Consider the following 15,495-nt stretch of genomic DNA (forward strand, 5'->3'; position numbering starts at 1 on the left):
AGTGCCTTGGGTCCCAAAATTGGGGTGACAGTGGGAGCGAAATTTTAGTATAGACACTTCTATTGTTAGATCAAAGTAAGCTGCCTTTCATCTATCTAACTCTATAGTGTAGACCAGGCCTGTGTTAGTTTCCAAAACCTGACAAAGAGCTCTGTGTAAGCTCAAAAGCTTTGTCTCTCTCACCATCAGAAGTTAGTTCAATATTACTTCACCTGCATTGTCTCTCTAATATATTGGGATCAAAATAGCTACAACACCACTGCATAGAGCCAAGATACTCTTATATATCCCATGCAAATCTTTATGCCTTTGCATGAAGTATGATTCAGCCCTTGCTGGAGCTGTCAAAGATACTCAAATGTGTTATCATAAACCAGCCTAACATCCACTGTTTATATTAGAACCTATTATCTGTTACTAAACAGTTACTAAACTGTAAATGTTCCCGTGCCTTAGAAGTTCTTGATACTTCTAAAGTTAAAAAAAAAATCCCAAATATACCCTAAATCAAAAAATCAATGTGTTTAACTTTAAATAATTAAAACAATAACTTCCTTCTTTTCCTATAATTTGGAATATGCCAGTTGGTAACAATCATTTTTAGTTTTGCATTTCTATTTATCAGTGGCCCAAGCAATTTACTCATTAGCTAAAATTGAGTTTTCTTGTTTCTTCTTTACAGCAGTTTTGTTTAGCATCCGTGCTGAATTTTCATTTTGCACATTTAGTGTGTGTAAGTGTTTGTATTTTTAATTCTTTCAGGTGCTCATGTTATCAAAACATGTTTCCAATTCCAAAACAGACAGCTGTTTATACTTTTTGAAACATACCATATTGATCAGTGTGGCTTAATATCTCCAACTACACACAAAGTTAAGTCATTAGAGGTTTTTGCTGGGTCTATGGCTAACAAATCCTTTGATCATTCCATGCTCTTTTATATTACTTTGTTTTTCAAATGTCAAGTTGGAATCTTACATAAAACCATCCTCTAAACAGTCATCATGCTTAATATAGCCCAAAATAATTGTGTGTGTTGTAATATTTATTTTCATTATGGGCCTCAAGTGCATCTGCCAATATTATGTTTTCTAAATCAGGATTGCATCTTAGCTGTAGTATTGCTGATTGTATATGATCTGTATGTAATTTAAATGTACCTCCTTTAATTGATGTATCTGCTTTGAGCGTAGAAAATACAGCAGTGCAGTACCACAATTGACATAACAAAAACATATTTAGACATATTTTAATGTCTTTCTGATCTATCATATTTTAATGTCTTTCTGATCAATCATCTGATCTATCAATCAATCTATTCTCTTGTTTTTTATTGATTTGTGGATGAAAAATTGTGTGTGTGTGAGAGAGAGAGTGTGAGAGAGAGAGAAATGTAAAATGTATTTGCAGGATCTGAAAGGAAGCTAGTTAATAATATAACCTGACTAAAATGGAGTCAGGACCTTTTTCCTAGAATCACAGAAACAGGGGATGTGACGATGTGACTCAGCAGGGAGGGGGGAGTGTTGACCTGGGAATGTGCCCTGGGGAGGGGAGACCTGAGAGCCTGTCACCTGAGCCAGGAGGGGGAGGGGGAGGTGACACCTCCGCCCAGGAATGTGAACAGAGGCTGCAGCAGGGAACCTGCTGGGTGGGTTTAGTTTCAGTTTGGGGCTGGGTGGAGGAACACAGGGAACCCCAGGGCTGGGGTCTAAGCTCCCTGCTCCCCCAGAAGGACGTGATTGAGGGGTCCTGGTTGTACCCACAAGCTCTGTTTGGGACTGTTCCTGTTGTCCAATAAACCTTCTGTTTTACTGGCTGGCTGAGAGTCTCAGTGGATCCCAGGAAGAGGGGTGCAGGGCCTGGACTCCCCCACACTCCGTGACAACTGGTGGCAGCGGTGGGATGTACTGCACCCCGTGAATGGCGCTTCCTGCAGTAAGTGACTGGGGAGCAGTAAAACGAAGGGGAATTGACGGGGACCAGGCGTGCTGAAGATTCAGAGAGAGACGGTTTCGGGGGGCGGTTAACCCCTGGGAATGTGTGACCAGAGAGAAAGACTTTTGCAGTAACAGGGTCCCCCAGGGGATTGCAGCGAGCGGTCCCAGGGGCGGAGGAGTCTGCAGCTCGACCCTGGCAAAGAGTCGGTGACCTCAAGAAGGACGGGCACACGAGGGGCTTTTCCTGGAAACCGTGGGAAGCTGCCCGGCCTGCGAGTGGCCAGCAGGGAGATGTACGCTAAACGCCTGAAGAGCGACCTGGTGGAGCTGTGCAGGCAGAGGGGGCTGCGCATCGGGAGGTCCACCAAGGAACAGCTGATTGCCCAGCTGGAGGAGAGGGATCGCTTGGATGACCCGATCCCTGTCCCTGAGGGAAGCTGCCCGGGGGACGCAGCGTGGGCCCTGGGGCCTGACCGGGCTGGGAGGGGTCAGACTGCTGCTGAGGACATCCCGAGACCCTTCCTACCTATGTCCGGGGGAGGGGTTGGGGGAAGCCCAGCGAATACCGAGGGCACCCTGACCCCGGCACCCAGCAGGGGATCCTCCCAGCGGAGCTCCCCATCCCTGGAGCGGAGGCGGCTGGAATGGGAGAGGGAGATGAAAATGAGGGAGCTGGAGGATCATGAAAAACAACGTCAACATGAGGAGAAACAACGTCAACATGAGCAGGAGGAGAAGGAGAAACAACGTCAACATGAGCAGGAGGAGAAGGAGAAACAACGTCAACATGAGCAGGAGGAGAAGGAGAGGGAACGTCAGGAGAAGGAGAAACAAAGGCAGCATGAACTGGAGCTGGCCAGGCTGAGGAGCAGTGGGGCCCCGGCTGCGGTGAGTGCGGGGGGACCCAAGACTGCAAGGAGCTTTGATAAGTGCTTCCTGGCCCAGCGTAAGGAGGGGGAGGACATAGATAGCTTCCTGACGGCCTTTGAGAATGCCTGTGAGCTGCACAGGGTTGACCCTGCAGACAGGCTCCAGTTTCTCACCCCCTTACTGGACCCCAAAGCCGTGGAGGTGTACAGCCGAATGACAGGGCCGGAGGCAGGGGACTATGAACTGTTCAAGCAGGCCCTGCTCCGTGAGTTTGGGCTGACCCCCGAGATGTACCGGAGAAGGTTCCGGAGTCAGCGTAAAACGCCTGAGGTCACCTACCTACAACTGGCCAACCGGATGCAGGGGTATGCCCGCAAGTGGACAGCTGGGGCCCGAGCTAAAGAGGACCTGCTGGACCTAATCGTACTGGAGCAGCTGTATGAACAGTGCCCTTCCGACCTGAGGCTGTGGTTGGTGGACAAAAAGCTCGAGAACCCCCAGCACGCAGGGCAGCTGGCCGACGAGTTTGTGAACAGTCGGTCAGGGGGTAGCCGGGAGGAGCCCCAAAAGAACAGGCCCCCCCCGATGCAGAGAGAGAGTCACCAGGGGGCCTCCCAGCGGGGAAATAGGGAGAACCCCCTCCCAAGGGGAACGCCTGGCGTCGGGCCCCTCCAACCTGCTCGAGGGGACCAACGTGACCTGAGCTGCTATCACTGTGGCCAGAGAGGCCACGTACGGTCCCAGTGCCCCGGGCTCAGGGACAGACTGAGCAGACCCAACCTACCCAGGGTTAACTGGGTAGGGACCCAGCTGGACGAGGGGCAGACGACCCAGGAAAGGGGGCCTACCAGTTTACCACCTGCCCCGGAGGGAAGAGTACCCCAGGCCAGCTCCACCAGAGGGCTGGAGGCTCTGGACTCAGGGTGCTCAGTTTACAGGGTGGGCGCGGGGCTGTCCCTCCGGAGAGAGTGCCTTGTTCCCCTGGAGGTGGATGGGAGGAAGGTCAATGGATACTGGGATACGGGCGCGGAGGTGACGCTGGCCCGGCCCGAGGTGGTGGCCCCAGATCGGGTGGTGCCCAACACCTATCTGACCCTGACAGGGGTGGGCGGGACCCCATTTAAGGTGCCCGTGGCAAGGGTACACCTGAAATGGGGGGCCAAGGAGGGCCCCAAGGATGTGGGGGTACATCACCATTTGCCCACTGAAGTTTTGATGGGGGGAGACCTAGAGGACTGGCCAAGCAAGCCCCAGGCCGCCCTGGTTGTGACGCGTAGCCAGAGCCGGCGAGGGGCACTGCGCCCTGACCTCGGGGAGGGTATCACACCGGAGGCGCAGGACCCTACCCTGGTGGGGAGGGAGGGCCGAGGGGCACGGCTTAGAGAGGCGGAGGCCTCAGACCTGGCCAGCGAGAGGGAACCGGGCCCCGTCCCTGCCCCAGCTGCTGAGTTCCAGGCCGAGTTGAGGAAAGACCCCTCCTTGCGGAAGCTCAGGGACCTGGCCGACCTCAGGGTGGTACGGACCATGAGGAGAGGCTGCCAGGAGAGGTTCCTGTGGGAGAAGGGGTTCCTGTACCGAGAATGGGCTCCCACAAGGGAAGTAGAGTCCTGTGGGATCAGGAGGCAGCTGGTGGTCCCCCAGAAGTATCGCCGCAGGCTCCTGCACCTGGCCCATGACATCCCCCTCGCAGGGCACCAGGGAATCCGGCGCACCCGGCAGAGGTTGCTACAGAACTTTTACTGGCCCGGGGTCTTTACCACGGTCCGGCAGTATTGCCGATCCTGTGACCCCTGTCAGAGGGTGGGGAAGGCCCGGGACAAGGGGAAAGCGGCTTTGAGACCTTTGCCCATCATAGAGGAGCCTTTCCAGAAGGTGGCCATGGACATCGTGGGGCCTCTCAGCAAGACGACCCGGTCGGGGAAGAAATACATTCTGGTGGTGGTAGATTTTGCCACCCGCTACCCCGAGGCAGTGCCCTTAGCTTCCATTGAAGCCGACACCGTGGCCGATGCGCTCCTGACCATTTTCAGCCGAGTGGGGTTCCCCAAGGAAGTCTTGACAGACCAAGGCTCCAACTTCATGTCGGCCCTGCTCCGGTGCTTGTGGGAGAAATGTGGGGTCCGGCACGACTGGGCCTCAGCGTATCACCCCCAGTCCAATGGGCTGGTGGAGAGGTTTAACGGGACGCTAAAGATGATGCTGAAAACCTTTATGAACCAGCACCCGCAGGACTGGGACAAGTACTTACCTCACCTGCTGTTCGCATACAGGGAGGTGCCCCAGGAGTCTACCGGATTTTCGCCTTTCGAACTGTTATATGGCAGGAGGGTGAGGGGCCCCCTGGACCTGATGAGAGACGAGTGGGAGGGGAAGGCCACTCCCGATGGAGAGTCAGTGGTGGAGTATGTCCTGATCTTCCGAGAGAGACTGGCTGAACTCATGGGCCTGGCCAGGGAGAATCTGGCCAGAGCCCAGAGGAAGCAGAAGGTCTGGTATGACCGCACGGCACGGGCCCGTGCCTACGCCACCGGGGATCAGGTGATGGTTCTCATCCCAGTGAGAAAGAACAAACTACAGGCCGCCTGGGAGGGCCCTTTCAAGGTCGTCAAGCAGCTCAATGAGGTAAACTATGTGGTGGAGCTGTCAAACCGGGCGCACCACCGCCGGGTGTACCATATGAATATGATGAAGCCATATTATGCCAGGGGGAATGTGGTGTTGGCCGTGTGTGGACAGTGGGAAGAGCAGGGAGATGACCCTTTAGTAGATCTATTCCCTGGGACCAGAGCTGGTTTCCCCCTGGAAACAATTCCCCTCTCGGATCAGCTAACCCCTGCCCAGCAAGCTGAGGTCAGGGAGGTGCTGCATCCGTACCGACAGCTGTTTTCCAACCAGCCTGGACGCACTAATCTGACTGTCCACCGGGTGCAGACAGGGTCACACCCGCCGATAAGATGCTCCCCCTTCCGAGTCACAGGGAAAACTGCTCAGGACCTGGAAAGAGAGGTCCGGGACATGCTGGCTTTGGGGGTGATCCAGCCATCTGCCAGCCCTTGGGCCTCGCCGGTGGTGCTGGTCCCCAAAAAGGACGGGTCGGTCCGGTTCTGTGTGGACTATCGGAAGCTCAATGCCATCACTGTATCTGATGCCTACCCCATGCCCAGGCCGGACGAGCTCCTAGACAAGCTGGGAGGAGCTCGGTACCTCACCACCATGGACCTTACAAAGGGCTACTGGCAAGTGCCGCTGGATGCAGATGCCCGACTGAAATCGGCCTTTATCACCCCTCTGGGGCTCTATGAGTTCCTGACCCTGCCTTTCGGCCTCAAGGGAGCGCCGGCCACCTTCCAGCGCCTAGTGGACCAGCTCCTGAGGGGGATGGAGAGTTTTGCCGTGGCGTATATTGATGACATCTGTGTCTTTAGCCAGACCTGGGAGGACCACGTGTCCCAGGTTAGACAAGTGCTGGACCGACTCCAGGGGGCTGGGCTGACTGTAAAAGCGGAGAAGTGCAAGGTGGGGATGGCGGAAGTATCTTACCTGGGCCATCGGGTGGGGAGCGGCCGCCTAAAGCCGGAACCAGCCAAGGTGGAGGTGATCAGAGACTGGCCCGCTCCCCACACCAAAAAGCAGGTCCAAGCCTTTATTGGGATGGCAGGATACTACCGAAGATTTGTGCCCCACTTTAGCGCCATAGCCACCCCCATCACTGAGCTATGCAAGAAGGGAAAGCCAGACAAGGTGGTCTGGACCGAGCAGTGCCAGGAGGCTTTCCGGGCGCTGAAGGAGGCTCTGGTCAGTGGCCCAGTTCTGGCAAACCCAGACTTTGACAAGCCCTTTGTGGTGTTCACCGACGCCTCAGACACGGGACTGGGGGCGGTCTTAATGCAGGAGGATGAAAAGGGGGAGAGACACCCCATCGTGTACCTGAGCAAGAAGTTGCTACCCCGGGAGCAACACTACGCGGCCATCGAGAAGGAGTGCCTGGCCATGGTGTGGGCCCTCAAGAAACTAGAGCCCTATCTCTTCGGGCGACACTTCACTGTCTACACCGACCACTCTCCCCTGACCTGGCTGCACCAGATGAAAGGAGCCAACGCCAAGCTCCTGAGATGGAGCCTGCTCCTGCAGGATTACGACATGGACGTGGTCCACGTGAAGGGAAGTGCCCACCTGATAGCGGATGCGCTGTCCCGGAGAGGGGGCCCCGAACTTCCCCAGGTCACTGGTCAGCGTGACCCCGCTCAGTTCAGTCTCGAAGGGGGGAGAGATGTGACGATGTGACTCAGCAGGGAGGGGGGAGTGTTGACCTGGGAATGTGCCCTGGGGAGGGGAGACCTGAGAGCCTGTCACCTGAGCCAGGAGGGGGAGGGGGAGGTGACACCTCCGCCCAGGAATGTGAACAGAGGCTGCAGCAGGGAACCTGCTGGGTGGGTTTAGTTTCAGTTTGGGGCTGGGTGGAGGAACACAGGGAACCCCAGGGCTGGGGTCTAAGCTCCCTGCTCCCCCAGAAGGACGTGATTGAGGGGTCCTGGTTGTACCCACAAGCTCTGTTTGGGACTGTTCCTGTTGTCCAATAAACCTTCTGTTTTACTGGCTGGCTGAGAGTCTCAGTGGATCCCAGGAAGAGGGGTGCAGGGCCTGGACTCCCCCACACTCCGTGACACAGGGGTGCTGGAACAATTTGTACAGTGAGGATGCTGAGAGCCATTGAACCAAACTGTAAACCGTGTTTAGATGGAAACCACTTAAATCCAGGAGGTGCAGCAGCACTCTCAGAACCCCTACTTCCAGCATCTATGCACAGAAATGTAGGTCTGAAAGGGACCTTGAAGAAATCATTTCGTCAAATGAGCCTTAGGAATGTTTCCTTAGTGTCATGGATACAGGCTCTAGGTAGGAAGTGCAACTCAAAGGATGTTAGGTCCGGACAAGTCAGCAGATGGATGCCTACATCCCCTTCAGAAGGGAGTCCTCAACTTCAATCACTCTTCATCTTCTCCTCTCAGAAGTGGTGGCTGTGAGCCTCCGAGCTTTGGGAGGTGGGTCCTTTTCCCCAACCCACTGGGGCCTGTTCCTCTCTTTTTATTGCCAGTACTGCATATTGGTTTTTGAGCTTGATGTTTAGTTTACACAATACAAAACTTTAGTTTAAAAAAAAAGCTAGAGATGCCAATTGATTAACATAATATTACATCAGGAAGTCTGTCTCATCTGCTATTAGAAAGGTTTCAAAACAATTTTTACTAACACTGTAATCTTATCATACTATGCCTAAATTAGGGTCTCAAAATTGAAAATACTTATGCATGTGGTTAACTTTGGAAGAAGATAATAAGACTATTCATGTGTTTACAGTTAAGCATATTTATAAGTGTTTGCAGGATCAGGGACTTAAATTATTTCTCTGGGTGAGATCCATGAACCAGATCCTCAGGTGATGTAAATTTGTTTCAGTCAAGTTAGGTTGATTTTAAAGAGCCTGAGGATTTGGCCCAATGTCTCTTTCTGTAATTGCACATTAAGCACTATGGGTGGGATTCACAAAGGTACTTAGGTGCCTGATTTCAATGCAAAATCCTACCCAATATTAATAACTACATGCCCCAAACAAACAAACAAACCCCTCTATGTTAAGGTTTCAAAATTAAACATTCAAAAGTTAGGAAATGCCAAAATTAAGGTTGCCTATATGCCCTGGAATTCATCCCCCTGGTGCTTATGCATTATGAGGCAGTTGTTAATTACATGAGCACATCTTTTTTTTTTTTTTTTCTGTTGTAGAAATTTTGCTCTTAAACAAACCCTGCTCTTAAACTTCAGAACAGAAACCCACAGGTAGGAATCTATGGGACAGATTGAGAAGCTAAGAACCATCCCCCTGCACAGACCCACTGCCCTTCTAACCACTGAACTTTTAGTCTTACTGGAGTAACCACGGATCACTTAAAATGCCACCAGGTACTCTAAGGAACTGGAGCCAGTCAATAGGAGAAATAGGAGGGAGTTGAGGAGGTCCCAGGGAGAAGGGATGGCTTGAGGCAGTTAGAGGGAGAGGGTGGTCCAAGGAACAGACATACTGGGTTCCAGGGAGCATGGATACATCAGAGCAGTAGGAGGGAGGGTGGAGGTAAGGGAGAGACTCATGGAACGGTTACATGGGGGGTACATGGAACAGGTACAAGGAGTGTTGTTGTAGCCCATAGGGCTAGCTTGCCGTTATTATATTCACTGCCTTACCTTCATTATATTCAGCCTTTATTATATTCAATAGTAATACAAGGGACATAATAGGCCTGTATCCTGTAAGACATTGGCTTCAGCAGTTAGCGTAAATGCTTGAGGCCTATGAACTTTGGCAGAGATAAATGACCTAACAGTCACCCTTATGTTTTTCAGAAACTGGAAATAGAGTATGAAATATGTCCATAATGACATCAGCCAACTGCATTAACATAAGCTAACAGCCAAATATATCTGACCACAAGAGTGCCATGGCAATGAATTGATGTATATGATAATAATTTAAGATCATTAATATACTAACGTATAGGAGAAGGGCACCCCAACATTAATAGGGTGAAGAGATACAAATAAGGAAGAGGGGAGAAGCGCCTACTGAACATGCATTAGACATAATGGCATCCTCATAACCTATTATAAAAGCTGTCTCCCAGCCTGTGTGAAGGAGGAAAGAGAGATGTAGCCCCTTACAGTTGCCAGGATGAGGGCCACTGGTGATGATGTGGTGATGGTGATGAAGATAATGGCTAAAGTTTCAGGTTGTTCTGCAAGGGATGGTGTGAGTATGGATGTTCAGATGTACATTCTGTATTATCTCTGTCTACCTTACTGAGCTGGAGTGTTTGTGACTGTGCTAAATGAATTAATAAATTATTGTAAATATATCATAGAATCATAGAATATCAGGGTTGTCATCTAGTCCAACCCCCTGCTCAAAGCAGGACCAATACCCAATTAAATCACTTGTACAAGCTTGACTAATCTAATTGCCTTCTATGACGAGATAACTGGCTCTGTGGATGAAGGGAAAGCAGTGGACGTGTTGTTCCTTGACTTTAGCAAAGCTTTTGACACGGTCTCCCACAGAATTCTTGCCAGTAAGTTAAAGAAGTATGGGCTGGATGAATGGCCTATAAGGTGGATAAAAGGTGGCTAGATTGTCGGGCTCAACGGGTAGTGATCAATGGCTCCATGTCTAGTTGGCAGCCGGTATCAAGTGGAGTGCCCCAAGGGCGGTCCTGGAGCCGGTTTTGTTCAATATCTTCATAAATGATCTGGAGGATGGTGTGGATTGCACCCTCAGCAAGTTTGCAGATGACACTAAACTGGGAGAAGAGGTAGATACGCTGGAGGGTAGGGATAGGATACAGAGGGACCTAGACAAATTGGAGGATTGGGCCAAAAGAAATCTGATGAGGTTCAACAAGGACAAATGCAGACTCCTGCACTTGGGACAGAAGAATCCAATACACCGCTACAGACTAGGGACCAAATGGCTCGGCAGCAGTTCTGCAGAAAAGGACCTAGGGGTTACAGTGGACTAGAAGCTGGATATGAGTCAACAGTGTGCCCTTGTTGCCAAGAAGGCCAATGGCATTTTGGGATGTATAAGTAGGGGCATTGCCAGCAGATCGAGGGACGTGATTGTTCCCCTCTATTAGACACTGGTGAGGCCTCATCTGGAGTACTGTGTCCAGTTTGGGGCCCCACACTACAAGAAGGATGTGGAAAAATTGGAGAGAATCCAGCGGAGGGCAACAAAAATTATTAGGGGACTGGAACACATGAGTTATGAGGAGAGGCTGAGGGAACTGGGGATTTTTAGTCTGCGGAAGAGAAGAATGAGGGGGGATTTGATAGCTGCTTTCAACTACCTGAAAGGGGGTTCCAAAGACGATGGCTCTAGACTGTTCTCAGTGGTAGCAGATTACAGAACAAGGAGTAATGGTCTCAAGTTGCAGTGGGGGAGATTTAGGTTGGATATTAGGAAACACTTTTTTACTAGGAGGGTGGTGAAGCACTGGAAGGGGTTACCTAGGGAGGTGGTGGAATCTCCTTCCTTAGAAGTTTTTAAGGTCAGGCTTGATAAAGCCCTGGCTGGAATGATTTAATTGGGGATTGGTCCTGCTTTGAGCAGGGGGTTGGACTAGATGACCTCCTGAGGTCCATTCTAACTCTGATATTCTATGATACCCACGCCCACTTGTACCCATGGTTTCAAACAGCTCCATGTTAGGCCAGAAAACTACCACTTCTATTTCACCAAGCCAACCTGAGTCCTGGATCAAACACAGCCTGGCAATGGGAGATCACATCTGAAAAGCTATTGTTTGACAGTCTGATACTTTTACACAGACCTCCCATCACAGAAATTAAAGTGACTGGATTAGAGATTACACATGAAATTGGATGCAATGCCAAAGAAAAAGTCTGCATTAATAGTATTTCCTTCATACTATGGACATCACTGAATTATTTCCCAGGCTCCTCCATCTATCTTAGGTGTTTATTTGGCCCCCTTAGCCACAGTAGCTGAGTGCACCACAATTTTTAACATATTAATCCTTCCAACACCCCATGTGAGATACCATAATCCTCATTTTATAGAAAGGGAACAGAGGCAGAGAGCAATTGATTTGCCCAAGGTTACATAGGGAGTCTGCAGCAAACCAAGCATTGAACCTAGGTCTCCCAAATCCCAGATTAGTGTCAACCACTGAACCATCCTTCCTTATCATCGTACCACTTTCACCTCTCCTCAAGAATAAAACCAACAGGGCACCAAATCCCTTCCAAGCCATCATAGGCACCGACTCCATGGGTGCTCCAGGGCTGGAGCACCCATGTGGAAAAAATGGTGGGTGCTGAGCATCCACTGGCAGCCTCCCCATCAGCTCCCTTCCACACCCCCAGCGCCTCCCACCCGCTGGTGGGCCCCGCAGATCAGTACCTCCCCACTTCCCCCACCGCAAACAGCTGTTTGTCGGCATGGAGGGAGGCTGGGAGGGAGAGGTGAGGAGCAAGGACATGGCGCGCTTGGGGGAAGGGGTGGCATGAGGGTGGAAAGTCAGTGCTTGTGCAAGCCACTCCTTCAAACAAAATATCTTATACCCAAGATATGTGAAGAGTTCCTATAGTATGAGTGTTGCAGCTGTGCACATTGGGGTTCCCAACTATATCATAATTTTAATAATACTAAGCCTGATCTTGGGACAAGAAATTGTTAACTCTCAAAGTGATAACTGGGAAATCTTAAATAATCAATGTAATTAATATGTAATCTATGGATCAGGCTACCATATGGAGGGATCAGGGAAATAGGATGGAGTATATAATCAGGTGGTGGGGGGGGGCATCGAGGAGATAGAGAGACCAAAGGAACAGGTGCTGGGGAAGTGGGATGAAGGGATGGAAGGTTCTATGTGGGCCTTTGGGGTATAAGGGAGAGAAATCAAGGAGGGGTCAGGGCCATGGCAGGGAGAGGGAGGGGAATTGGGACAACAGGTAGGGAGGTGCCTGCAAAGACCCAGGAGTTGTGAGGAGGCTGGGTAGTGGGAAGGGAACAGGAGACATTGAGTCAGGAACATTTGTGGGGAGGCAGGCAGTTTCTATGCATATAAGGTTGAACTCTCAATCTGAAATTATTGCTCACAAATGGGGTTTAGGAAGAAGAGGAGGGAGTTAAAAAAAGATCAAAGCAGACCAGAAAACAAAATGTAATGTTTAATGGCTCTTGAATTTTAGTCCAGTCTCATGATTTTTTTGGATCCAAATTTTGATTTTATAATTTGAAGGCTGGCAACACTGCCTTTATGGCACTGTGGCCAGCAGTTCAGACCAGCCCCTAGCCATGGTAATGACTCCCACATTGTTCATAAACCTATCCAGCTATCTTGCCAGATTCCGATTTTCATTGTGACCTAATGGTACCACCAAAAACACTGCTAGAGATTATAAAATTTAGGCATATGCAAATGAAGGTTATAGAAAAAATATGTTTATGTTCTAAAATAACAATTGGATATGTGATGCATTATTGACTATCATAATAAATATACAGGAGGGGGGAAAATCAAGGTTGTACCTTATTATCTCTAGTAGTATTCTTAAACATATGCCCTAATAAGGGTCCAAATCCTGAAGACTTCATTACAAGTTTACCGGACAGTGATGACTATTACAACAAAATTTCTATCGCTATATTCTTGAATTTGTTGCAATCATATATGCACCCCATTTGTGTTGGCTCTATGAAAATTTGAGTAATTGAGTTTTATTCACATGAATGCTCATGGAAAATGCACTTTAAACTGATATGTTTTAGTTTTCACAGAGAAAATAGTTTATTTTAAAGGGATGGATCCATTTCATTGATGGCTATGACATAGCAAAGTAATTGGACTGGAGTTTTGTGTTAGTGAAAACTGAGTAAGGACTGCAATATTTTGCCTGAAATGTTTACCAAAATGCACTTAAGATTTCACCCAATGGTTAAAGTTTCATGTTACATATCAGATGATATAGAACAACAATAGTTTAAATACCAAGAAAGGGTGATTTCAAACATTGCCATGGAAAATTTAAAAGCCTTCTTTTGGTCTTATTTTTATGTACAATGAGGGGGATACATTAAATTCATAGTGATTTCATTGTAATGTGATTACTCATGTCAGCATACATAACTTTACTGTGTATGGCTCATTATGTATCACATTAAGGAACTAGTGGTTGGCATTTATTTTGTCAATGGATACGTGGCAGTGGTCATTCCATTCCCTGTGCTTGAGTGCACCTGTGCTACATCAGTGGCATCACGTGTAACTTTTAAAAAAACTAAAAAGTAATAGCAAACCCTGAAATGGTTTGTTTCTTTCTTTCTCCTGAGAGGGAAGCTGATGGATTGTCAGCTATTCTTTGTGTTCCACATTTTTCTATTCCCAACAACTGGATATCAGGGATGCAATCAAAATTTCTGTTTATAAGCATCAATTAATTCTGGCTAGGGACAAGTACAATTTTATAATATTGTTACATGTCTACCTATGTGTTAGGATTCCCTCCAAGACCTTTTCACTATTGTAATACAATATTTTGTGTTTGCAGTATATTTAAATATGTATTTTATGGATAATGCTCTTAATGGTTTCTATGTCTAGGTTCTTTATGGTATCTGAGTCTAGGTTCTTTATCTGGCCCATAAACAGAGCACTTTGCAAGCATGTCTTATAGCACTCAGTACCCTCCTCTCCATCCCCTCCCATTGACTGAATTCTGGTAATTCACTAGTCAAAAAGCTGTTATTTGTCCAAATATGGCATCTCAAGAAAAGCCATCCTGCTGGCTTTCTACAGAAAAATTCCCAGGGACTCAATGTCAATGACAGGTCATAGGGTGTTCTGTTAATTCACACATCCTCTCTTTTGTCACCCTGTCATAAATATAAAGGGAAGGGTAACCACTTTTTTGTATACAGTGCTATAAAAATCCCTCCTGGCCAGAGGCAACATCCTGTTACCTGTAAAGGGTTAAGAAGCTCAGCTAACCTGGCTGGCACCTGACCCAAAGGAACAATAAGGGGACAAGATACTTTCAAATCTTGGGGTGGGGGGGAAGTTTTTGTTGGTGCTCTTTGTTTACGGGGTTGTTCTCTCTTGGGACTGAGAGAAGCCAGACAGAAATCCATCTTCTTCAACCCATCCTAATCCAAGTCTCCAATATTGCAACCAGTATAGGTAAACCAGGCAAGGCGGATTAGTTTATCTTTTGTTTTATGTGAATTTTCCCTGTGTTAAGAGGGAGATTTATTCCTGTTTTCTGTAACTTTAAGGTTTTGCCCAGAGGGGGATCCTCTGTGTTTTGAATCTGAATACCCTGTAAAGTATTTTCTATCCTGATTTTACAGAGATGATTTTTACCTTTTTTTTTTAATAAAACCCTTCTTTTAAGAACCTGACTGATTTTTCCATTGTTTCAAGATCCAGGGGTTTGGGTATTTGATGATTTCATAACCAATTGGTTAGGATATTATTCTCAAGCCTCCCCAGGAAAGGGTGTGTGTAGGGCTTAGGGGGATATTTTGAGGGAAGACGTCTCCAAGTGGTCTCTTTCCCTGCTCTTTGTTTAAAATGCTTGGTGGTGGCAGCATACTGTTCAAGGACAAGGCAAAGTTTGTACCTTGGGGAAGTTTTTAATCTAAGCTGGTAAGAATTAGGGGGTCTTTCATGTGGGTCCTCACATCTGTACCCTAGAGTTCAGAGTGGGGAAGGAACCCTGACACACCCAATAACAAACGTGTTGGTACATGCATTTTCCGAAGCCATTAGATGGAGGGGTCCAGCTGAGCTGCACCATAATCGTGTTTACACTTCAAATCTATCAAATCCTTTCTATGATTATGCTAGAATCTCTACTACAATTCTAGTAGTTCCCAAAATGTAGTTTAAAACTAAGTAGTTTGTTTTACATATTAGTTTCCAGAAATTTCCCATTGTAGAGAACAAATACCAAATATTTATGAAATTTCCTGTAATCTAATGTTCTACTCATCCATTTCTTTTGTCATTTAATTTTATATAAGGGTACTATGTAAATACGCTGATAATGTAAAGGGATGAGATATTTCTCCTTGACTAGGAGCCATATTTTTTTGTTCTTTAGCAGA

This window comes from Lepidochelys kempii, chromosome 4 (genome assembly GCF_965140265.1).
Source record: "Lepidochelys kempii isolate rLepKem1 chromosome 4, rLepKem1.hap2, whole genome shotgun sequence".
NCBI lineage: Eukaryota > Metazoa > Chordata > Testudines > Cheloniidae > Lepidochelys > Lepidochelys kempii.